Consider the following 26,873-nt stretch of genomic DNA (forward strand, 5'->3'; position numbering starts at 1 on the left):
TTCCATTGTGTATAGATACCACAATTTTTGTATACATTCATCTGTGGTGGGACATCTGGGTTGTTTCCATATCCTGGCTATTGTGAACAGTGCTGCAATGAACATGGAGGTGCATGTATCCTTGTATACTGGTTCCTGTTGTTCAGAATAGATGTCTAGAAGTGGTATGGTCATATGGGAGGTCAATATTTAGCTTTCTGAGGACCCTCCAGATCGCATTCCAAAGTGGCTGTATCAGTGTGCATTCCCACCAGCAGTAATGGGGTTCCCCTTTCTCCTCATCCCCTCCAGCATTTGTTGTTGGCTGACTTTAGGATGTGGGCCATTCTGACTGGGGTAAGGTGGTATCTCAATGTTGTCTTTATTTGCATTACCTTTACAACCAGGCATGGTAAACATTTCCTCATGTGTTTCTTTGCCATTTTTATCTCTTCTGAGAAGTCTCTCTTTAGTTCCCTTACCCATTTAGTAATTGTTTTTTTGGGTTTGGGAGGGATTAGGTTCTTGAGTTCCCTGTATATATGCTGGATATTAACCCCTTGTCTGATATATTTCTGGTAAATATTTTTCCCAGTGAGTTGGTTGTCTTTCTAGCTTGGTTGCTATGTCTTTAGCTGTACAGAAACTTTTTTATTTTAAGGCACTCCCGTTTGTCCAGTCTCTCTCCAATTTGTTCTGACCCTGGGACGCTGTTCAAGAAGTTCCTGCCTGTGCCTATAAGTTCAAGTGTCTCTCCTATTCTGTCCTGCAGTAGTTTCAGAGATTCAGGTTTGATGTTAAGGTCTTTAATCCATTTTGAGTTGATGTTGGTGTGGGGTGATAGGCTGGGGTCCACTTTTAGTTTTCTGCATGTGGCCTCCCAGTTTTCCCAGCACCAGTAGTTGAAGAGGTTGTGCTTCTTCCACTGATGTCTTTGACTCCTTTGTCAAATATCAGATGACTGTAGGCGTGTGGTTTTATTTCTGGATTTTCTATTCTATTCCATTGGTCTTCAGGTCTGTTTTTGTGCCAGTACCAGGCTGTCTTTGTTATTACAGCTCTATAGTAGAGTTTGAAGTCCAGCATCAAGATCCCTCCCATGTTGTCTTTTTTGCCTAGAATTGTTTTGGCTGTTCTAGATGTTTTGTTGTTCCATATGAATTTTTGGACTGTTTTCTGTATTTTAGAAATGTACATCATTGGGATTTTAATCGGAATTGCATTGAATTTGTATATTAATTTTGGTAGTATCGCCATTTTCACTATATTGTCTGCCTATCCAAGAGCATGGAAGGTCTTTCCATTTCCTGGTATCCCCTGTAATTTCTTTCTTTAAGTTTTTATACTTTTCCTTTACATCTTTGGTTAGGTTAATTCCTAAATATTTTATTTTTGGGGAGAGGGTATTATGAATGGGATTGCTTCTTTTATTTCCCCCTCCACTTGTACATTATCAGTGTACAGGAAGGTGACTGATTTTTGTGGGTTGATTTTGCTTCCTGCTACTTTGCCGAAGTGGTTTATAAGTTCTAAGAATTTGAGGTTGGAGTTTTTGGGATCATGAATGTATAGTATCATGTCATCTGCAAAAAGGGATAGTTTGACTCCTTCCTTCCCTATACGGATTCTTTTTATGTCTTTTTCTTGTCTTATTGCCCTGGCTAAGGATTCCAGTACTATATTGAAGAGGAGTGGAGAGAGTGAGCATCCTTGCCTTGTTCTTGATTTTAGGAGAATTGGTTGTAATTTTCCCCCATTAAGTATAATATTGGCTATTGGTCTGTCATATATGGCTTTTATTGTTTTTAAGGAATGTTCCTGCTATTCCTATTTTCTCCAGAGCTTTTAATATGAATGAATGTTGTATCTTATCAAAAGCCTTTTCTGCATCAATGGAGATAATCATGTGGTTCTTCACCTTAGATCTGTTTATGTTTTGGATTACATTTATTGATTTACGTCAGTTAAACCATCCCTGCATCTCTGGGATGAAGCCTACCTGGTCGTAGTGTATGATTTTTTTGATGTGTTTCTGTATTCTGTTAGCTAGAATTTTGTTAAGGATCTTTGCATCTGTGTTCATCAAGGAGACTGGTCTGTAGTTCTCTTTTTTTGTTGGGTATTTGCCTGGTGTGGGGATGAGTGTGATATTGTCATCATAGAATGAGTTCAGGATAGCTCCCCAACTCTATTTCTCAGCAGAATCTGTGGAGTATGGGTTATAGTTCCTCCTTAAAGGTCTTACAGAATTCTGTAGTGAATCCATCTGGTCCTGGGCTTTTCCTTGTTGGAAGACTTCTGATTGCTTCCTGTATCTCGTTGTAAGATATTGGCTTATTTCATTGATTTTCTTTGCTTAGTTTGGGCAAGTTGTATTTCTATAAAAATGCATCCATTTCTGCTAGATTTTCTTTCTTTAGAGAGTATAACTTTTGAAAATAGTTCTTTATAATTGTTTGGATGTCTTCGGTATTTGTTGTGATTTTTCCCATGGCATCCCTGATCTTGTTGATTTGGATTTCCTTTCTTCTTAATCTTGCCAAGATCCATCAATTTAATTGATTTTTTTAAAAAAAAAAAACAGCCTTTTGTTTTATTTATTTTATTTATAAGTTTTCTATTCTCTATCTTGTTAATTTCCACTCTATCTTGTTAATTTCCACTCTTAATTTGATTATCTGGCTCTGTCTAGTAAGTTTAGGTTCCATTTTTTCATGTTTTTCTAGCAGTTTTAATTGCAACATGAGATTATTTACTTGGTCTGTCTCTATTTTCTTGATGTGGGCACTTAGGGTGATAAGTTTATCCCTCAGGACTGCTTTTGCTGTGTTCCGCAGATTTCTCTGTGATGTGTATTCATTTTCATTGAATTTTAGGAACTTTTTAATTTCTTCATTAATTTCTTCTGTTACCCAGGTATTGCTTAGAAGTGTGCTGTTCAATTTTCATGTATGTGAGTAATTTCTGCGGTTATGTTTTGTTATTGATAACTAGCTTGATTCCACTGTGGTCGGATAGAATAGGGGATTATGTCAATCCCCTTGTATTTGCTTAAGTTCCTTATATGACCTATGATATAGTCTATTTTGGAGAAAGTCCCATGAGCTGTTGAAAAGAATGTGTACTCTGTTGTTTTAGGGCGGAAAACTTGGAAGATGTCAATTAGTTCCACTTGAAGTATGGCCTCACTTAATTCGGTGGCTTCTTTGCCAATCCTCTGGTTGGTAGACCTGTCCTTTGGTTAGAGTGGGATATTAAAGTCTTCTAGTATTATAGTATTTTGGATCTATTTTATTCTGTAAGTTTGAGAGTATTTGCTTAACATATTTGGGTGCTCCAATGTTTGGAGAGTATAAGTTGAAAATGGTAATATCCTCTTCTTGGATTTTTCCCTGTATTAATATGTAGTGTCCTTCCTTGTCTTTTTGTATTGATTTTAATGTAAGGTTTATTTTGTCAGATATCAGGATAGCTATTCCTGCTTTCTTACTGGGGCATTTGATTGGTAGATCCTTTTCCAACCCTTCACTCTGAGTTTGTTTGTATGTTTGGGTGAGAGGCGGGCCTCCTGAAGGCAACAGATTGATGGGTCATGTTTTCTGATCCAATCTGCAGTTCTTTTTCTTTTGATTAGTGAGTTAAATCCATTAATATTTATGGTTATTATAGAGAGATGCATTGTGGTTCCTGTCTCCCTGCTTTCTTCTTTCCTTTCCTCCTGGGCTTACTGAGTTAGACTTCTATTAATACCTGTCTGATGCAGGTCCCTGTTCCTGGTTACTTTCTTCAGGTTGTGTTCCCCCTCTTGGTAGTCTTGTAATGCTGGCTTATTGTTTATGAATTCATTTTGTTGTTCTTTACTGTTAAAAATTTTAGTTTCTCCATCAAATGTGAATTCTAGCTTTGCTGGGTATATCAGTCTGGGCTGGCAGTTATTGGTTCTCAGGGCGCAGATCGTACTTTCCCCAGTCTTTCTTGCATTCAGTGTTTGTGTGGAGAGATTTGCAGTGATTCTAATTTTTTTCCCATGGTAATATAGCTCCTGCTTCATTTTTTTTGCATGCAAGATTGTTTCTTTAATATTCAGATCTATCATTTTTACCACAATGTGCCTAGAAGTGTTTTTTCCTGGGATCTTGCTTGTTTGGTGTTCTGTATGCTTCTGTTATGTAGGTAGGATGTTCTCGTTTAAGATGGGGGAAATTTTCATTGATAATCTTGTTGCATAGGTGTTGCATTCCCTTGCTTTGATATTCCTCACCTTCGTCCACTCCAATTATACGAAGGTTGAATTTCTTGGCACTATTCACTTGCTCTTGGATTTCCCTTTGGCATACTTTAAGTGATTTTTCCATATCTGTGACTTTTTTGGTCCAGTTGGTGCTTTCTGTCTTTTGTCTCTGACACTCTAAATTGAATTTCATTCACTTTGCTAACTATGGCTTCCATTGTGGTTTACATGGAGGAAATGGACTCATTTATGGATTCGATGTTGGATCTCAAAGTACTAATCTCACCTCTTAGTGAGTTGTGTGCTGCCTCTATTTTTGCATGCATGTCCTGTTTGAAATCCTGTATTTTTTTTGATAGTTCATTCCTATGTTCTTTAAATTTTGGATCTATTTCTCACTTTAATTCTTGAGTCATTGCCTCCAGCATCTCTTGGATGTAGCTTTTTTTGTCTTCAATTCTTGCTTTGCTTCCACTGGGGTTCTCCCCTGGGTGGCTGCTGGCTTCTGGGGTGTAGCTTGCTATCCTGGGTGTTAATAAACCTTGTAATTTTTCTCTGTGATTTTTGCAAGGGGGTTCAGGGATTATTGGAAACTAATTTGAAATTTTGTTTTGGTCAATAGGTGTCTGTCTTTGCTTGGTTGCTGTGTTTGGGATGGTTGAGAGAGTCTCTACCTGGTCTCAGTTCTGTTGGGGGAGAGTCAACCTCCAGCTGCTAGTCTGACCCACATAGGGATCTCTGCTGTCTGCTGTAGATCACTGGCAGTTCCCACCTTTAGAAGAACTGAGCATCCTCGACTGCTCCTGTTTACTCCTACAGGTGCCCTTGGTGAGATCAAGTGTGCTGTATGTACTATCCCAGTTGCTGGAGTCTACTATGGGCTCCTGATATATATATAGATACATATATAAAAATATATATATATAGATACATATATATGTATCTATATATGTATCTATCTATATATATGTATCTATATATATATATATATTTTTTTTTTTTCCCTTCGTGGGCCTGAGCTCTGGGCTTGGGCACTGTCCCTCAGTTCTTCAGCTCAAAGCTAGCGCCCTACCATTTGGGCCACAGTGCCACTTCTGGCCCTTTCTGCTTATGTGGTGTTGAGGAATCCGACCCAGGGCCTCATGCACACAGGGCAAGCAGTCTACCGCTGAGCCACTTTACCCACTTGAGCTCCTATTATCAGGTGCTGGCAGCCTGAGTTGTCCAATTCCTGGCCTGGGATATATGGGTTGGGTTCTGCTGGGGTTTGGGCTTCTGGCTCTCTTGCCCTGGACATCTAGGTATCTTGCTGTCACACTCACACTTCCCAGGAGGTTCAGTTCCCTGATTTCCCTCCCCTGCTGAGGTATATGCTCAGCGTCTGACTCAATAGGGAGGAGTTGGTTGTGTTGCTCAGGTACCCAATCCCCAGGCCTGGTCCTGGATCCTGGTCCCCGGCCTGCGGCATGCCAGTTGAACCTGTGCTGCTGTGTATCCTGCCTGGGTTATGCAGACTGGAGTACACAGTTCAGGTATCTTCCACTGTTGGCTGTTGTGACCCATGGGTGCTGTTCCTGGCTTGGGTGTTTAGGCTCCCTTCCGGGACGCTCTTGATCTAGCCTACCCAGCTGAATGTGCTCCCCAGGCTGGTGGAACACTTAAACAGTTCCCAGTTTTAGTGGGTCCTGTAGTCCAGGTGTTGGGGTAGGGGTCTGGGTCAAGATCTGGGGGTTCCTACCAGCTCTAGTCTCCCTTGAGGAGGGATACTTGTCCCCTGTGGGGTACTCACCCTGGAGCTAGTTGTTGTTTCTTTGTGATGTAGGTCGCTGGTTGCTGCTGTAGTCAGTGTTCAGTTGAGATGTTTGTGGGCTGGGCTGGGCGGTGGTGGCTCTGCTTCTGTGTTTCTCCTCTATCTCTGCCTCTGCCTCTGTTGATGCTGTTCAGGTCAGTGCAGGGCCACGCTGCAAGCAGGCTGCATGCCAGCCTCCAGCAGAGGGGTGGGGAAGGGGTCCTTGTGCAGGTTCTAAGTGCTGAAATTTGTCTGTCTTTGCACTCTCCGATCAGCACCAGTACCTTACAGGTCTAATGCTCTGGTGTTCTGTGGGTGACCCGTGTAGTTCTGGAGTCCCCGCCGTGGGGCAGAGTGGCTATGTCGGGATGGAGCCCTTCTGCTCGGAGAGTGAGGGGTGGAGGAGGGGTCTTTGTGCAGGCTCCTGGCTCTAAGGTTTCTCTGTTCGCTGTGATCAGTGGATCTGACACTAGTACCTCAGGTGTCTTCTGTGCAGGTGATCTGCACGCAACCCCCTGTGTCTCTGGGGACTCTGGTAGCCCCCACTGGGCGACGCTGGCCGTGGCTTGGTGCGTTGCTACGCAGTCAATAAAGGTTGGAGGAGGGGTCTTCACGCTTCTCTGTTCTGAAATTCTTCCTTTTCTTTCTTTTTTGTTTTTTTTTTCACTTCCTGTTTTTCTCTGGGTGTTCATCTCTTTGTTGTCAGTCTCTTGGGGAAATTAAGCATTGGAACTGGAACTCTCTTTTTGGTTGGAGAGAGCTGTGGTGTTTCCCTACTGTCCCGTCGCCATCTTGGTCCCCCCATATGAGAGTTTTAAAAGGATTTCACATGTATATGTTTTCATCAAGAAAACATGCTGTTAGTAAGACTTATCACTGATTTCTTCTTAACAAAGTTACATTTTTTTCTTCTTTCATACTCTATTATTTGGACAAATCATTAAGTCCTGCCTACATTTGATTTAAAAATGAATCCACAAGCTCATAGCACCCTAATTCAAACAAGCCAGCTAATCAGTCCCCAAATCTATGAGCCAGGTGCTGGTGGCTCATGCCTATAGTAGCTTCTCAGGAGGCTGAGATCTTAGGATCATGGTTCAGAGGCAGCCCAGGCAGGAAAGTGCATGAGACTTTTATCTCCAAAAAGCAGCAAGTAGAAGTGTGGTTCAAGTGGTAGAGTGCTAACCTCAAGCCCTTTCCCTTTGTTTGTGGTTTTATATTTATTTATTTAAGGTAAGGTCTCATTATGAATCTGGTCTCAGATTTGGATCTTGCTTTTTGAGTACTGACATCGTTATCTGGTCCAGGTGAAAATTTGTAAAGTTTCCCTCTAAAAGTAGGGACTGTTTGCTTGAAGTTCTTGACTTCAATCACAAAATAAGCATTTCTGGACAAGTCATAATGGTAAGAAAATCTGGCAAAGCTTTATTGAGCAAGTAAGCAAGCAGGCATGCTAACAAGCAGAAAAAAAAGCAGACAGACAAGCAGAAAGGAAGAGGAACAGAGTGTGCAAGCTCTCAGAGATAAACACTGAACTCTGACATCTGGGGCTATTTATCTGATAAAAACAGGGTCTGACTTAAGGTTATGCAAAGAAAGATGTTTATCTTTGCTCCTAGTCACTCTTGGTGTTAATACTTTTACAGTTTGGGCTCAGGGTCTCTGAGACTGACCAATACTTTAAATATATGATCACTATGTTAGGGCATCCCTTTTAGGAAAAAATGCATCTGCCACATATTTTTAAATGTTTATCTTTGAAATAAAGATCTTCACAAATGTGAAGATAAATCCTGCCACAAATGTTTATCCTTTGAGATAAGCATTTCCTGCCAGAACAAGTCATTTTTCCAAGTATTTGCTCCTCCTGGAAGCAAGTACTTTTTTTTAAAATGATGTCCTTCCTTGATTCCCTTCTTTTCCCTAATCTTTCCTGCCTCAGGACTGCAGTGTGCATTAGTATGCTCGCCCCAGTCCTTTTCCTTTAGTTGTTTTCGAGTGTGGTTTTGTATTTATACTCAGACTGGCCTAGAAAGATCCGTGATTTACACTTCCTATGTTATAGTCAAGAAGGCACAGAAAATAGGCAGATGGATCAACTGTGTGGTTTTGTCTCATGCAGGGGTTGGTAAAGAAGCACCACGTACTGAGACATAGATAATGCACTAAATGAGCCACAACTAGAGGAGAAGACCAGGAAAAGTAGGTGTATTTGTTAATCAAAACATTGGCCTGCACTGGGCACTGGTGACTCACACCTGTAATCTTAGCTATTTGAATGGCTGAGATTTAAAGACTGCAGTTCAAAGCCATCTTGGACAGGAAAGTTCCAGAAACTCCATCTATAGTTGCAGTGGAGGTATGGCTCAAGTTTTAGAACACTAGCCTCGGGCTAAAGAGATTTGGGACCCTAGTCAGGCCCTAAATTCTAGCACCAAAACAGACAAAACAAAACAAAACAAAAAAGAACTTTGCCTTGGGGCCTCAAGATTAAGACTGGGAGCTTAAGGAACTGACATTTTTAATCTTTTGTTCTGTAGAGAAGAATGAGATCTGAGGCGGAATGCTGAAGATTTTTCTAGCTTCTTCCTATAAGGGAGGGGTATGAACCATCCTGAGGCAATAGAGTTGAAAAGGGCAAAGATTTGGTCATGTAGATCCATTTTAAGAGCTGAGGGATCTGCTGATAGTGGTACTATTTGAAAAAAAATGTTGTCTACACGTGTTTTAATAGCTGCCTATAAAAAGGAGTCAGAATGTTGGGGGGTGGAGTTGTGACAAGGTTAATAATAATACATAGACCAATCATCATTATTAGGAGTGGTATAAATAGAGGCTCCAGTATCAGTGTCAGCCTCTCCCAGCTGAAGAAGGGCCACACTTAAAGGCATAGGCAGGAACTTTTTGAAAAGAGCTCCAGGGACATAACAAATAGGAGAGACACTTGACAAATGGGATTACATCAAAATTAAAAAGTTTCTGCACAGCAAAGGACATAGTTACTAAACTAGAAAGACAACAGACTAGGAGAAAATCTTTACCAGTTGTATACCCAATAAAGGCCTACTATCCAACGTATACAAGAAGCTCAAAAATTTAACACCCCAAAGCTAGTAAACAAATCAATAAATGGGCAAAGGAACTAAAGAGAAACTTCCCAGAATAAGTAAGAACGGCAAATAAACACAGGAGGAAATAAATGTTCAACATCCCTGGCCACAAAGGAAATGCAATTCAAAACCACTTTGAGCTTCCAACTCACCCAGATAGATTGGCCAATGTTGAAAATTAAAATAACAAATGTTGATTAGAATGTGGGGAAAAAGGAACCCTATTGCACTGTTGCTGGCAACCTCACCCCAAGAGGGGCACCTATCCCCTGCTTTGTTTTAGGGTCTCCATGGGATCTGCTTTCATTAGAGCCATTATCTCAGTGTCTCCTCCCCATCTTCAGGAATAGGAGGAGCTGTCTGTATCCTCCCAAAGCCTAGGAAGAAGGGGTTTTTGTCTCTGTCTACCTAATCTTTCCCCTTTTGCCTCTTCCTCACTAGGGAAGTAACTTCTGTGGGACCAAGTGGTTTGCTAACAGCCAGACGGAGTAGAGATCTCAGATCTCAGCCTTCTAAGTAGCTAGGATTACAGGTGTGAGCCACCAACACCCAGAAAGTCTCTAAGCAGTTCTTACTCCTATCAGTGAATGAAAAGGGCAAAAGGTTGCTCTCTTCATGGAATTTAAATTCTAGCTGGGATATGGGCCAGGAGTATTCTGCTGTGTTAAAAGGGTGAGGCCTGTGGGAAAATAGAAAAAAAAAAAATAAAAGGGGAAAGGATTCTAGGTGGGGAAAATTAACCATTGCAAGAATGGGAAATTAAGAAACAACTTTACTGATATTTTAGGAGTTGTGGGAAAACCAAGAGGTTGTCTGAGTAAGCACTACTCCATAATTAAGGGGCACAGTTCCTTGCAAAGGTGCAAGAAGAGCGTTATCTGCCAGCTGCAGGAAGCTCCCTCCTATAATACTCTAGCTACTCAGGAGGCTGAGATGAGGCTTGTGTTTTGAAGTATGCTTGAGAAGGAAAGTCCATCAAACTTATCTCTAATGAACTAGCAAAAAGCTGGAAATTGAGCTGTGCTTCAAATGTTAGAGCACTAGCATTGAGTAAAAAGAAGCTCAGGGACAGGACATATATTCGTTGATTTCATCTTAGCTATGGTCAGCAATGCTGCAATCAACATATTTGTGTTGGTGGCTTTAATGTGACCTGGTTTATGGTCAATTGTATAAATGCCCAGCAGTGGGATTGCTGGTTCATAGGAAGCTCTGTTTAATCTTTTGAGGATCCTCCATACAGCTTTTGAGAGTGGTTGGGCAAATTTACATTCCCACCAACAGTGTAGTAGCATTCCCTTTTGGCCACATACACCCCCCCCCCCACCCCCCCCACCCCCGCATCTGTTGTTAGTTTTATTGATAATGGCCTTTTTAACTGGGTCAGATAGAATCACAATGTTGTCTTGATTTGCGTTTCTATGGCCAGAGCTGGTGAATATCTCTTCAGTAAGCAATACTTTTATCTGGACAGTTAGAGAAACAGTTTGCTCTTCTTGGTTTATTTGAAGACTTGCTTTTTGTTTAATTGATTGCTGTTATTAGTACTCTTGCTTTTAAAGCTTTTGGCTTATTAATGTGTTATTTTCTTGTCTATTTCTAACAATGTTATTTCTTCCCATCCTGTTTTCGTAGGGGTGCTCTGTGGTCCTCTGTTTTTATTTATTTATTTATTTTATTGTGAAAATACTGTACAGAGGGGTTACAATTACATGGGCAAGATAATGAGTATATTTCTTATCAAGCATTGTAGCTTCCTCCTTTGTTTCCCCTTCCCATCCCTTCCCATCCTCTCCCCGTCCTCACCCCACTCATTCCTCCCTGCCCCCCCCAAAGTTGTAAAGTTCCTTTTCTACTGAATGACTTGTACATCTCATTGCTGCAATGGGTCCACCTGTATCCCTATTTAAACGATTTGTTTTTCCCCTTCCCCTACACAAATTATACTGACATCAAATACAGTGAAAGCAGGGATTATACTGTGGGGGAGGGACATACAAAGCAACAAAGAAATAATCTTATAAATGTGTTAGAAACAATCGCATGAAAGAAAAACAACCTTTGAATACATATCTTAGGGTTCATTTCCCTAAAATCACCTTATCTGACCTTTTCTGCTTGACTCAGACATATACTAGTTATTGCAAATAAGGGGAAAACCATAGGACCTATGTTTCTTTGGGCCTGGCTTACTTCACTTAATATAATTTTTTCCAAGCCTTTCCATTTCCTCACAAATGGGGCAATGTCATTCTTTCTGATAGAGGCATAGAATTCCATTGTGTATATATACCACATTTACTTGACCCATTCATCTACTGAGGGGCATCTGGATTGGTTCCATATCTTAGCTATAGTAAATAATGCTGCAATAAACATAGTCGTACTGGTAGCTTTAGTGTGGTCTTGTTTGTAAACATTTGGGTAAATGCCCAAAAATGGGATTGCTGGATCATAGGGGAGCTCTATGTGGAGTCTTTTGAGGAACCTCCATACTACTTTCCAAAGTGGTTGAACAAGTTTACACTCCCACCAACAATGCAGTAAGGTTCCCTTCTGTCCACATCCCCTCCAGCATCTGTTGTTATTAGAGTTCTTGATTTTAGCCATTCTAACTGGAGTGAGGTGGTATCTCAATGTTGTTTTGATTTGCATTTCTTTTATGGCTAGGGAGGTTGAGCATTTCTTCATGTGTCTATTGGCCATCCTTCTTTCCTCTTCAGAGAAGTTTCTCTTTAAGTCTTTAGCCCAATTATTTATTGGGCAGTTGTTTCTTTGAGGATTTGTTGTTGGGCAATTTAATTTTTTGAGTTCCAGGTATATTTTAGATATGAGACCCTTGTCCGTTGTATGGCTAGTAAAGATCTTCTCCCAATCCGTGGGCTTTCTATTGATCTTGCTAGCTATGTCTTTGCCATGCAGAAGCTCTGCAACTTCATGCAATCCCATTTGTCCAACCTTTCTTTGATTTGTTGTGTTTCTGGGTCTCTATTCAGAAAATTTCGGCCTGAGCCAAGGAGACCTAGGGTTTCTCCTATTCCATCCTGTAATGTTCTCAGAGTGTCTGCTTTGACTCTGAGGTCTTTGATCCATTTGGAGTTGATTCTGGTGCAGGGTGATATACAAGGATCTAGCTTTAGTTTTCTACAAGTAGTTAACCAATTTTGCCAGCACCATTTACTGAAGGGGCTGTCTTTTTTCCATTCTATTTTTTTTAGCTCCCTTATTGAAGATTAGATGGCTATACGTCTGTAGGTTCATTTCTGGGTTTTCAATTCTATTCCATTGGTCTGTTCTTGTGCCAGTACCAAGCTGTTTTCATTACGATGGCTTTATAGTAGAGTTTGAAATTTGGTATTGATATTCCTCCAGCAGTGTTCTGTTGAGGATCGTTTTTGCTATTCAGGGTCTTTTATTGTTCCATATGAATTTTTGGATTGCCTCTTCTATTTCCTTGAAGAATGAGGTTGGAATTTTGATAGGTATCACATTGAATTTGTAGATAGCCTTGGGAAGTATTGCCATTTTCACGATGTTGATCTTTCCAATCCAGGAGCATAGGAGTTTTTGCCACTTTCTAAGTTCTGTTTTGATTTCCTTTTTCAAGTTTTTGAAGTTTTCATCATAGAGGTCCTTCACTTCTTTGGTTGTTAATTCCTAGGTATTTTATTTTTTTGTGGGGCTATTATGAATGGAGTTGCTTTCCTAATTTCAGTGACACTTTTCTCATTGTTGGCATACAGAAAAGCCATTGATTTTTGAGGGTTAATTTTATACCCTGCTACTTTGCCAAAGTTTTGAATCAGCTTGAGTAATTTGGGAGTGTAGTCTATGGGATTCTTTAAATACAAGATGGTCCTCTGTATTTATTTTGGCAGTGCTGAGCCTCTCACTTGCTGGACAGCTGCTCTACATGGAGCCATTATCTAGTGTTTCTTGCTTCCCATTTTCAACATCCTCAGATAAATGCCTTTTTGGCTTGTATTTAATGTTGTAAATTTACCTCTCCGTTACAATTTTTCTATGTCCCCAAACCTGGTAATATGTTTACTTCAGAGTATTATACAGCAGTTATTTTTTAAATTTAATAGATTACTTTATCAATTTCTATGTTTTGGCTTTTGTTTTTGCTGGTTCCTTTTTTTTTTTTTTTTTTTGGGTCCGGTCATGGGGCCTGAACTCTGGGCCTGGGCACTGTCCCTCAGCTCTTTAGCTCAAGGCTAGCGCTCTACCACTTGAGCCACAGCGCAACTTCCGGTTTTTTTTATTTTTTCTTATGTGGTGCTGAGGAATCGAACCCAGGGCCTCATGCATGCAAGGCAAGCGCTCTACCACTGAGCCACCTTCCCAGCGACTTTATCAATTTCTAATTTTGATAGCATTCTAATTGAATAACAAGTCTACACATTACATAATTATGACCTCTAAAGAGCGAGACAATCCATCGAGGCATGGTTAAAGATAACAAAAAAAAAAATATTTACACCAGAAAGGGGGCCCGCAGCTACCTCATCCTGGACTAAATAGCCAGAACCAAGAGCAGCCTTGACCACCAAACCTCCAAGGCTCCAATGGGAAGCCCCGGCCTTTGGTCTGCAAACCTCCAAAGCTCCAAAGCTCCTTCTCTGCAGGCCTCTCCACTCTCCATGGGCCTGCTCTGCTCTGCTCTGGGAGATGCCTCTCCACAGGCCTCTCTAGAGTAAAGACCCAAATGGCCCCTCCCGGAGGCCCCAAAAGACCTCTGGAGGAGGTACTAAATGGATTCTCAAGGAAGTCCCAAATGACCTCCGGAGGAAGCCCCAAATGGCCTCTCGAGGAGGCCCCAAATGACCAGTCAAGGAGGTTCCAAATGGCCTCTCAAGGCTTGCCCTGCCCTCCACAGCCCTGCCCTGCTCTACTCTGCTCCAGCAGGCTTTCCCCTTCCCCTGTTTCTCTCTCCACTCCCCTCATCTCTCTGTCTCTCTTTCCACTTGGAACACACAGCGCATATATAGGCTGCGCTCCTCCCCCACGCCAACGGGACGCTCGTTTTTATCTGCCTAATGGTTTTCAACAGCCATTCATGCTCCTCCCCCAAGCTGCCCACTGTCCAATCACTTCCAATGGTCAGCTTGAGGCCCCACCCCCTCCAGCAGCATGCCCCTGCCTTTCTACAGCATGCCCCGCCCCCTCCAGCGGGCCGCATGGCCAAGCTGATTATGGGGCCGCTGGTTATTACAACGTCTGAAGATTTCTGTTCAGTAAGTTCTACCACAGTCAGGTTCCTTAGATGTGAATTAGCTACCTAGTGCTTTTATTGAAATAGGACCACACATGGGGTGCTTGGAGGAGTCTTGGGCAAACTCTCCCTTGGTCTGGGACACTTGGCCCTGAGCCCTAACTACCTCACAACCTATCAGAATGTAACACCAAGAGTCCCGCCCACCAAACTCCCTAGAAACCAATCACAGATGACCTGGGAGTGTGCTGAGGCAAAGAAGCCATTATTGGTGACGTCAGAACTTGAGGTCAGCTCTAGGCTTGGTCTTGGTGAAGGTGCTCATAACCAATCAGATTACAGCACCTGGAGTCCCGCCCATATGAACCTCCCTAGAAGCCAATCACAGGCAGCCAGAGGGAGTGCAAAGGCATGAAAAGCTATTGTGAGCAGTGCCAGAACTTGAGGAAGATTCTAGACATAGGTGTTGTTGCTTGTGCTACACCACGTGACCCGTCACGCCTTGGGCTTATAGAGAGGAGCTAGGAGGGCCCCTAGTTATAGCCCTCGTGTCTGGCAGGGATGCCTCACATACTGGCCATGGCTTGAGTGGTCTTTCCCATGAGGCGGCCTCTGAGGAGGGCGAGGAGGGGGTCCAGCCACACCTGGGACCGGGCCTCCGCAGTCTCCACTCCTGCCGGGTTTTGTCCACTCCTCCCCAGTATTCGGAACATGTCTCTGGGAAGAGGTCACGTGGCTCCTGAGGTTGGCCCAGGCCAGATTCTGCCTTGCCAAGTGGTGGTAACTATCACTTTCCAAGAGCCTGGCTAGGTGGACACATTTGTAATCCCAGCACAGGCGATTGTGAACTTCAGGCCACCTGAGCTCCATAGTGAGGCTCTGACTTAGAACACAAACAATAACTGAAGAAGTAAGCCAGGTTTGTAACTCCAGCCATGCTGCCATTCTGAGGGTTTGCCAGCCACAGGAATTTTTTTAAAAATATGTGTGTGTTAGTCCAGGGCTTAAATTCAGGGCTTGGGTGCTGTCCTTGAGCTTTTGTGCTCAAGGCTACACCCTACCATTTGACCCACACTCCACTTCCAGTTTTTGTAGTAATTAATCTGAGCTCAGAGTTTCACACACTTTCCTGCTCAGGCTAGGTTTCACCAACCTCAGGTCTCTGGCTTCTGAGTAGCTAAGGTTACAGGTGTGAGCCACCAGTGCCTGTCCCTGCTAGGATACTGCCTCTATAAGATCTCTATTGTTTTACACTAATTTTCCGTCTGTGACTTTTATAAATTTGTTATTAGAGTATTATTGCTTCACAGAATGAGTTGCAAAGTTTTCTCCTACTTTCTGGTTCCATTTCTGCAACATTAATGTTAATTTTTTTAATTGATGCAGATACCAGAGCTTGAATGTCCTTTGTAGTTAGTTCACACTTTGTGTCTTTTCGAATTTTTCCACTTTATCTAATGTATCTAATTCGTTAATAGAGAATTGTTCATACTATCCCATTATTTCTATTTTTATATTATTGATTATCGTATTGTTATTTTTGAAAATTACATAGGTAAAAATCCACAGAAAAATTCATTTGAAAGTGAAGTTTGCTGATATTTTACTATGTAACACCACAAATTTCCATCATACCAGAGTAAAAATGCCTTACTCAGCTGGAGGTGTAGCTCAAGTAGTCTGATCTGTCATCAATCCTAAGGTCTTGATTTCAAACCCCAGTACAGTAAAAAACAAAAATGGTAATACCTGGAGCCATTTTGGATTGCAACAGCTGGGGAACTGCTATGGTAGCTATTGGATAAGGACCAAGGATGCTGATAAAGATCTGCTAAGCACCAAAAAAATTCACATATATAGAGCTTTCTGTTCTCAAATGTCATACAATTTAGGTGGAAAACACTGAGCTAACTGTCATCATCTGGGGATTATGTAATTAAAACTATATGTATACAGTCCAGATCTATATGTACAAGCAATGTTGACTCCAACATTATATTTTGTGGACATTACATGTAGACAAGTTATTACTTAGTCTTAATTTTGAAGTTGTAAATTATATTTATACCACTATACTCCAAACTTCATACACTCATCATCTGTATAGTGATTGGCACTGTGTTTTCCAGTGTTGGACAAGAAGCATGGTGAAGAAAAGAATAATTACATTATGCTTTAGGATAATATCACCATGATGTTTACTATTATGTATGTTTAGTTGGCTTCTAATTTTTAAACTGTCATTTAATTTACCTTGAGCCTCAATTTTGTTTTTCATAAAATAATGACATTATAATCATCTCAAAGTTTGGGGAGAATTGAATAAGACAATGTATTTTGCATACTGACTGATGTGTGGTGTGTTTTGTTCATAGGTGACAGTTTGAATAAAGGCAGCATTGTGACTTGTGACCCCACTTTGCAAGAATAGAAATATTGTCATGGATCAACTATGCTTGTTAAGTGTGGAAGAACAAAAAACAGAACTGAAGAAAAGCTCAAAAGAAACCCAACAAATAGAGGATAAAGATGCAGAGGTAGTCTTCGTTGGGGTAATTTCAAAGGCAAAACCAGTCATTTCCAAAATTTTGAACAGAGTCACCCCAGGTTCATACTCAAGGAGAAAAATGTTCAACCAATTTCAGAAAGATACCACACACAAATCACAGCCTACACATTATATGTTCCCAACGTCAGAAACAACTTGTCAATCTGAATTAATATCAGCAAGTGGTCCTATTATTACTGAGCCTTTGTCTGAAACCAGTTATAAAAATGATTCACCACAAGCCATGCCCATTAGGTCCTCAGAGTTTTATCCCATGGTTGCATTCACAAGTTCATGGCATCATCCAGTAACAGCAGCATTTTCAGTAAGAGGTGTGAATGAAAGTCCTCATGTGGCAAAGCGCCAGTGTTCCACTTCTGAAGAAAGTAGCATCAATCCCAAAAGGCCGAAACTTAATGACAAACACAGAGAAAGATGTTCTTCAGCTTTGTCTCCTCCGGGCAATTTTTATAAAGTGAATCCTCAGCAAAGTTCACCTTTAAATAGTGTTCCTGCCTGTCTAAACCTTGTTCAGAGTGAGTCACCAACAGCTTTTCCAAAAGATAGTGTCCACTTCAAGCCAATCAGTTTAAATCTTGATAGAACAAATGGGTTGGCAAAAACAGACATTTCAAACCATACAATACAAAACAAGAACTTTGATCCCAAGAAAGGAAATCTGACCCTGTTAGTTAATGACTTTAATTATGGACGTTATGAGGGGTATGGGCAGCCACAGCCGAAGACCCGCACAATTTTTAAATGCTCCAGATGTCATCAGGTTCTAATAAATGTGATGTTTATGAGGCACATGAGGTACCATTTGGAATTTGAAAAGCAGAGTGGTAACAAGTTGGTAAAGGGCACCATCTGACGGCAAATGCCACCAGAAATTCCCCCAAGCCCTTCCAGCTACAGTGTCACATTGACAGAGTGCATACTACCAAAGAGCCTTATTCTCCCTGTAAAATCTGTGAATTGTCATTTGAAACAGATCAAGCTCTCTTACAACACATAAAGGATGATCATAATCTTGGAGAGATGCTCTGTGTGTACCAGGTTTGCAAATATACGTCATCAGTCTTTGCTGATGTACTAACACATTTGAGAAAGTGCCATGCAAATACAAATAATCTGCTCTGTCTCAAAAATTTCAAAACTGTATGTGCATGCATGTGTCATTATAGGGGCACTGAGAAAAGTAGGTTCAACTGTTTTCAAAATGTAGGCTACAGTTTCTGACTTTCAAGGGGAAAATACAGCACAAGACCCTGTGTCACCAAATATTTAAGAAGCCTAAGCAAATAAGATTGCCTCCTGAGACCTAAGTAGTTATTCAAGTGTCCCTGGGTCCTTTTCAGCCAGGATCAATGACAGCATCATCTATCACTGTGAACACATCTGTCATTGAACCATCTCCCTTAGCTCTAAAAGAAAAATTTCAGAATAACCCAAGGCTTCTATTTTTGGTAAGCTAAAAGCCAGTATTTCAGCCTAAAGCAAAACCACATGAAATTAAAAATATAACAATTACATACTATCCAGTAGCACCAAAATTATTTGTTTTGGGGACTAACTGATTATGGCTTCAGCCCAGGAGGAGTAGTTGTATTTGTTATTATTATTGACTTTAGTGTTTACCAACTATTTAAACATACTAAATCTCTGACATCAGAGTTTTTTGAAATGTTGTTATAATTGTTGTATACCGAAAGTCTGTTATTTGCAGACTATTACCTGTGGTTTGGATCAGTGCAGTTAAAATTATTTTTAAAGTTAAAAAAATTAATTTCCTACATATGCTTACTTGATGGGTAGACACCCTCACTCAGTTTCATCTGATTTTTAGTTATCTTTATACTATACTGCCACTTTATGCTGTCACTTTTGTTGGCATTGCCAATGTTTGAACTCAGGGCTCTGTGATAGCTATGCTTGTTTGCATGGACAGTGCTCTATTGTTTGAGACACACTTCCAGTGCTATATTATTTATTTATTTATTTATTTATTTATTTATTTATTTATTTATTTCACTGTTTTCTTTTGGAAATGGAGTCATGTGAACTTTTCTGTACTGTTGTCCTTATCTTACCTTCTTGAGAATTACAAAAGTGAATCTCTGATATCCCCACATTTTTATTTGCATCATTTCTTTTAACTGGGTTATTTCAAAAAGTTCATATATGTATACAATATATCTTGATGAGACTTGCCCTCTCCATCAGTCTCCCTTATACCCTACCCACTTCCATGAAAAAGTTCTCCAAGCTTCATTGTTCCATTTTCACACATGTATATTTCACACAAAATACCTCAAGTATTTTATCCATATTCATCCTCCTTAAAGCTCTTTGTTTACCCTCTCCACTCCCACTAGTGCATCCACCCCAGACAGGACTTATTTTACATTCTCAACATTTTTTTTAGTGTATGCTGTTTACTGTGGTATATCATACATGCTATATAGAATTTAATCAGATGGATTCCACTTACTGATTCCACTTTCTCCATTTGCTCTACCTACCATTATCAACAGCTTTCAATATTTTGCTATCTTTATTTACAGATGCCATATATTTTAGTATTCACCTTCTAGAATTCTTTTCAACCTTCTGATCCTCTTGAATTGTACCATAATTACAAACATTAAACACACAAATTTAAATGATTCCATTTGTTTATATGTTTCTCATTAAGATATGGCATTCATATAATGAACAAAAATTGCTTTAATTTTGCCCCTCTGAAGCTCACTGAATTTGATTAACATAATGATCTCCAGTTCTATTTCCCTTAAAATGAGGAAAATTTATTCTTTATGATATCAATTGTGAATATATACCACATTTTCTTGATTCACTCATCAGTGGTAGGAAACCTAGGCTATTTCCATAGCTTATTGTTAGTATTGCTGCAGTGAACATGGTTGTGTATGTAACTCTTATTGCATCTTGATGTAGAATCTTTAGATCTATGCCCAAGAGTGATATTGCTGGATATTATGGTGTTACATTTTTTAGGTTTTCAGTTGAGTCTTTCAGGAGCTTCTGTTTTTGTATTGATAGTACTATACAATTGTATTGATAGTACTATATAATTTTAAGCACTGTTATTTTGTTTTGTTGATACATACATTGAATATCTAGATTACTGTTTTAAAAAGCCTTGTGAAGTTTCTTGTGTACTTGCTGTCATGTCAGAAATTTTTATTAATGTTGCTAAAATTATGAGTAAAACAGCAATTACAGTAAAAATGTTTTGCGAAAAAGGTGTTTTTTATATTCTTTCCATCAATAAAATGTTTTAATTTAATTTTTATTTAGTGTCCCTGCCAATTGTGTTCATTTTGTCTTATTTATGTATTTGTCCAGAAATTCTGATTTCCACTTATAGGTATAAAGAAGTTAATGATGCCGGGCACTGGTGGCTCACGCCTGTAATCCTAGCTACGCAGGAGGCTGAGATCTGAGGATCACGGTTCAAAGCCAGCCCAGGCAGGAAAGACTGTGAGACTCCTATCTCCAATAAACCACCAGAAAACCAGAAGTGGCGCTGTAGCTCAAGTGGTAGAGTGCTCGCCTTGAGCTGAAGAGCTGAAGGACAGCACCCAGGCCCAAAGTTCAAGCCCCACGACCGACAAAAAAAAAAAAAAGAAGCTAATGGTCTTCTTATTACTTTTAATGCGAAATTATTTGCTTTTTAAAGTGAGTATATTGCTTAAAGAGTTTCTATGTTCAGAGTCCTTAAGGAGACTTGTTTAATTTTATTGGATATTGTGTAACTTAAGATGGTGATTTACTTTTTACCAACTCAAGATTTTGTTTGGATACATTCAGAGGTATCCTATTAGAAATCTTCTTTTCTTAAACATGGCATTGATGTGTTTGTCTATAATCTCCTAACTGAGGAAGCTGAGAAAGGAGGATGGTGAATCTGATGCCAGCTGAGCTACATATGTAGTGAGACCAAGATTCAAAAACCCAAAAGTGATAAAATAAAACAAAAAAAACTTTAAACCCTTTCCTTTATGTAAAAATAGTGTACTTGGACTAGAATACTATTTTCATGACTTAGAGTCTGATTTTATTTCTATTTATAGTATTTAAGTAAATTTTTTCTACCTCAGATTTGTCAAAATTTTATCAATGTTTTAGAAAATATTTAAACTATCTTTAAGTAGTTGTGCAAAGGAAGTGCCATATGACAATGCAGTTTATAGATACAATGCATCTTGATCAGTGTCACCCCTTCAACATTTTCACCACCACCCCTTGACCTATCCCTTCCATTTTCTTAGTGATGTGGTATGTATAGTGAATTCTTGACTGCATTCTTCCTCATTTCTCTCCTTCATTTGTCTTCCCCTCTCCCCGGTTCCACCCCTCCTCTTGGATGTACCATTTCCTAGTGTTAATTTTTTGGGCTTAGACCTAACCTTTCTACAAAATTATATTATTTGAGTTCTCCAAAGAGTTTATTATACATTAGCTAACTCATTTGTAACCACTTGTATACAACCCAGTGAATTTCTTATAAATTTATAGGTATATTCTATCTAATTCAAATGAGGGAAACTATGAAACCTTTGTTACTCTGGGTCTGGCCTACTTCACTTGACATAACTTTTTCTGAGTCCATTTCCTTATGGATGGTACAGTATCATTTTTTTAAATAGGTGAGTAAAATTCCATTGTGTATGTATACCATATTTTCCTGATCCATTTGTCCGTTGAAGGGCATCTGAACTGATTCTATATCTTGGCTGTGGTGACTAGTGCTGCAATGAACATGGTTGTGCTGATGGCTTTACTTCAACCTTGTTGACTTTTTATTGGATAAATGCCCAGCAATGGGTTGGTAGGGTAGTTCTGTGTTTATTTATTTGTCACTTATGGGGCTTGAACTCTGGGCCTGGGCACTGTCCCTGGGCTCTTCATCTCAAGAGGAGAGCTCTACCACTTGAGATGCAGTGCCACTTCCTGGTTTTTGGTGGTTACTCATAGATGTTACTGCCCAGGCTGGCTTTGAACCACGATCTTCAGTTCTCAGGTTTCTGGGTAGCTAGGATTATAGGTATGAGCCACCAGCACCCAGCTATGTTTAGTTTTTTTTTTGAGGAACCTCCATACTGCTTTCCAGAGTGGTTGAACGAGCTTACATTCCCACTAACAGTTGTATTGGAGTTCCTGTTTGGCTACATTCTTACCAGCATTTGCTGTTTGTTTTCTTGATGATGGCCATGCTAACTGGAATGATGAAATCTTGTTTTGATTTGCATTTCTTTTATAACCACAAACATTGAGAATTTCTTCATGTATCTTTTGATTATTTTTACTTCTTCTGAAAAGTCTCTCTTTAAATCATTAGCCCACTTATTAACTGGGTTGTTTCTTTGAGACCTTAATTTTTGAGGATTTAATTTTTTGAGCTCTATGCTATAGATATTAGGACCTTGTCTGATTGATAGCTGGAATAAATCTCCCATTTTGTAAGCTTTCTATTTAGCTTGTTAGGTATGTTCTTTGCCATGCCAATCCCATTTATCAATTCTTCCTTTTATTTGTTATGTTTTTGGATTTTTACTTAGAAAGTTTTAACCTGGGGGAGAGTCCGGGAAGATGGCAGAGGAGAAGCTGGAGTCTAAGTAAGCTCTCGCAAAGAAAGCAGTTTTAGAGTTCCAGTGAACAGTCCTAAGTCAGAGAATTACACCAAGTGAATCATCACAGGACAGAGAGTTTGGCCAGAGAAGGAAACCCAGGCAAGGAGACACTTCTGAGCCCTTGCCAGCAGCTGCGGCAGCTGTGGTGGTGGCGGGCGAGCGCAGCTGCCATACCTGAGCAACAGAGAGTCCGGGATGAAGGAGCCAGACGCAGCAGGCGAGCGGATTCTACTCAACACCAGCAAGAACCGACAAGGAGCGGACATCTTCATCCTGCAGTTCACAGACCAGAGACGACCCAGGAACCAAGACTCGACGTGAGTAGAAGCCTGACATCCTCACTCCTTCTCAGGGAGCAGAGGAGGGAAGGCCACTCCCCCCCCCCCAGCACTGGTGATCTCCATCTTGGATACCGACAAAGCTCGGTGGAGCTGCTAGCTCCAGCTCAGGCCTTGGAATAAAACGAGTCATTTAGCAGGTCACAAGAACTTAATGGCGACGTGACCTGCCAGACTCAGCTCCACCCAGGGAAAAGTCACCCAGCTCGGGCGCCAGCCCGAGGAGTGGGTTTCTTCACTGGGTAATCAGAGCCAGAGGCTGCCCCTCCCTCCAGCAGCCTCGACAAGCAATTGAAAATCAGTAAACAGAAACCCTGAGAATGGCTCCAGGCTGGGCTCTGTGAGGTTTTCACAAACCAGCCCCGGAAAAGCTACCAGAACCTAGCCTCATCACTGCATCCCCCTCTTTTGTGATACTCAAAGCAGTTCTGTCTCCCAATGAACTAGCCCGGGAGGAGGATCGCCAAATCCTGGGTAAAGCAGAGCATTTTACTGCCTGTTCGAACAAACTGACTTAAAAAACCAACCAAGCCACAGGACCACAAGCAGACCAGAGACTCCAACAAGAAGCTGGTTACGGACACAAGGGAGATACAGGATTTTTCCCACTCCTCCCAAAAAAAAAAAAAAAAAAAATCAAAGAAATTTTTGGGTTTTTTTGTTTTTTGTTTTTTTGTTTTTCTTTTTTCTCTTCTTCGTCTTCTTTTTTTTTTTTTAGTTTTTATTTTTGGTACCTTATATAAAAAAAAATTTTTTTTCTTTTCTAAAACTTTTTTCAATCTTTAATCTTTGCCTTTTTTGAAAAAAAAATGTTTTCTAGAAAGTTTCTTTTCCTCTTATAATTTTTATTTTGGGGATACGGGAGTGTGCATTTTTGCTTTTTTTTTTTTTTTGGTCTTCTTTCTCTCTCTTTTTTTTCTCTTTTTTTAAATTATCTTTTTGTTTTTTGTTTAGCTCTACTGAACTTCTCATCTTTTTCTTCTTCCTTTCTTATCTTTTTCACCTTCTCCTCTCTTTCGTTCTTCTTTATGTGACTTAATTCTTGTCCTGCACACCCTCAGATAAACCTGTAGTTGACTATTAGACCCTATCCCCCATTGTGTACACACTTAATCCACAAATTTATTACACAAGTCAAAACCTCTAAGATGTAAATTCCCTAATAGCAGTACTAACTCTTTATACCTATATAATATTTTAAGCATTTTTATTTTTAAGTTTTTCACATCTACTTTATATCCCTCCCCGTCTCTCAATAAATTCACGTTCTTATCTAAATCGATTGTTATCTACATAATTTTATTAATTTCTACCTTTCTATTTTTTCTGGTCTCTTTTCTTTTCCCGTTCCCTTTCTTTTTTTTTCTCTCTCTCTACTTTCATCCTACCCAACCTATTTCCTACTTTGAGATTAAGACTTAGTTAACTCCCCCAGAGCCTCCCCACATCAATTTATTCTTATTTTTTTACCCACATCTTTCCCTAACCCTAATAATTTCTGGTCTTCCAAATTCTTCTTTGCAGTCCGTAGCCCATTAACGTATAGTTGTTTGATGTTGAATAGATGTATCTGTTGAACTAGATTGTATCTGTAGACTATTGACTGTGCAAATTCAGACTTGGGTTGATGCTTGCCTTAAGATAGTGTTCTAGCACAAAACTGGTGCTATTTTCATCTCAAATGGGCAGAGTAAGCTGGAAAAACACAAGAAAAATGGCAAATCTGGGATTCTCAATTCCCAATCCCAATAATCAGGGGACAGAACAGATAATGAATAATCCAGAGGAGAATTCCCAAATAGCTCTACAAACACTGCTGGCAAACATGATAAATCAAAAGATTGAAAGCATACAAAGGTCTCTGTATGAGCGTGATAGGGAGAGAGAGGAGGCATTTCAAAAGTTTATACAGGAATATCATAAGCATAAGGAAGCTACTCAAAAGCTGATACAGGATTTGCATGAGCAGCTTGAGAATACTCAAAGAGAAAGACAGGAATGGCGTGAACAGGCTGAAAACACTCAAAGAGAACTACAGGAATCCCACGAACGGGAGGAAGCTTATCAAAGAGTAATACAGGAATTGAGAGAGAAGGAAGAGAATACACAAAGATCACTAAAGGCATACATGGAATCCATTAACAAAGAGCTGAAGGAAGTCAGGGAGACCACAAAGGGAATGCTGAATGGAACCCAACAGAAGGAATGGGAGTCCAAGGAAACCATAACTAATCAACTAAGTGATCTGAGAATAAACACTGAACATCAAATTAAGGAAGTAAAGAAGTTCATACAAGATCTAAAACAAAGCTTCAACAAAGAACTTGAAGCCATCAAAGCTGACCAATTAGAAGGAAAAGAGATAAAAAACAAAGTAGAAAGTCTTGACAGCAGGTTAGACCATGCAGAAGATCGAATCTCAGGGATTGAAGACAGCCTAGATATTATAGAGAAAGAACATACAAACATCCAAGACAAGTCCAAGAAATATGATAGATCTATCCAACACTTGGAAGACACCATCAGAAGGCCTAATCTAAGGATAATGGGTGTAGAGGAGCACCTAGAAACAGAAGTCAATGGCCTAGGAAATTTGTTTAACAGGATCCTAGCAGAGAACTTCCCAAACATGCAAAAAGATAGGCCTATTCAGATACAAGAAGCTTTTAGAACTCCAAACAGACCAGACCAGAATAGGACATCCCACCGTCACATTATAATCCACACAGGATCAACTCAGACCAAGGAAAAAATCCTTAAAGCTGTCAAGGAGAAAAGATTAATCACCTATAAAGGAAAACCAATTAGAATCACCTCAGATTTCTCAGCAGAGACAATCAAAGCAAGAAGAGCCTGGAACGATGTATGCCATGCCCTAAAAACAAACAACTATCAACCAAGAATACTGTACCCAGCTAAACTCTCCTTCATAACCGAAGGCCAAATAAAAACCTTCCATAGCAAAGAAAAATTGAAACAATACATCTCCACCAAACCAGCCCTACAAAAGATTCTTAAAGATGTCCTACACATAGAAAACCAACAAGACCAGAATAAAGGTCAAGAAACTGCACCCAAACTGAGAATCCAAGAACCATAGGAAGAACCCAGTTTTCGCAACCCCCAATAAGGTGGATAACATGGCAGGAACTCCCAAATACCTCTCAGTCCTTTCTCTTAATGTTAACGGACTGAACTCTCCAATTAGCGACATAGACTGTCTAGTTGGATTAAAAAACAAAACCCTTCTATCTACTGCCTTCAGGAGTCACACCTTGCCTATAAATACAAACACATTTTGAATGTGAAAGGCTGGAACAAAATCTATCAAGCAGACAGCCCCCATAAACAGGCGAGAGTTGCAATCCTAGTATCAGATAAAATAGACTTCAAATTAAAATTAGTGAGAAGAGATAAAGAATGTTGTTACATTCTAATTAAGGGATCTCTACTTCAAGAGGATATTACAGTTCTAAATATCTATTTGCCAAACAATGGAGCACCCAAATTTATCCAAGAAACACTATTTTCCCTCAAAACTCACATAGATCCAAAGACATTAATTGTTGGGGACTTTAACACACCACTATTCTCACTAGATAGATCAACTCGGCAAAAACTCAACAGAGAAACCGCAGATCTAAACAACTGCATAGATCAACTATATTTAACAGACATCTACTGAATATTTCACCCAGCAGCATCAGAATACACGTTTTTCTCAGAAGCACATGGAACATTTTCCAAAATAGAAAGCAAACTTGTCCAAATTCAGAAACATTGAAGTTATGCCCTGCATTCCCTAAGACCACAAGAGAATAAAATTGGAACTCAAAACCAAAAGCCACCACAGAAAGTCTTGTAACACATGAAGGCTGAACAACACACTGCTGAATGACGAGTGGGTCATGGAAGAGATTAGAAACGAATGTTTCTAATGTTCATGATATTCAATAAAAATGAACACACAAATTAGCAACTCCTCTGGGACACAGCAAAG

The 26,873-nt window shown here is 40.0% G+C and overlaps 1 pseudogene; it reads left to right on the forward strand.

Moving 5' to 3' along the window:
* The window catches only part of LOC122122204, a 51,977-nt pseudogene extending 31,783 nt beyond the window's left edge, over positions 1–20,194 (forward strand).
* The last annotated feature ends 6,679 nt before the right edge of the window (positions 20,195–26,873 follow it).

Source organism: Dipodomys spectabilis, unplaced genomic scaffold, assembly GCF_019054845.1.
Source record: "Dipodomys spectabilis isolate Male_0828 unplaced genomic scaffold, ASM1905484v1 ptg000207l, whole genome shotgun sequence".
NCBI classification, from domain to species: Eukaryota; Metazoa; Chordata; class Mammalia; order Rodentia; family Heteromyidae; genus Dipodomys; species Dipodomys spectabilis.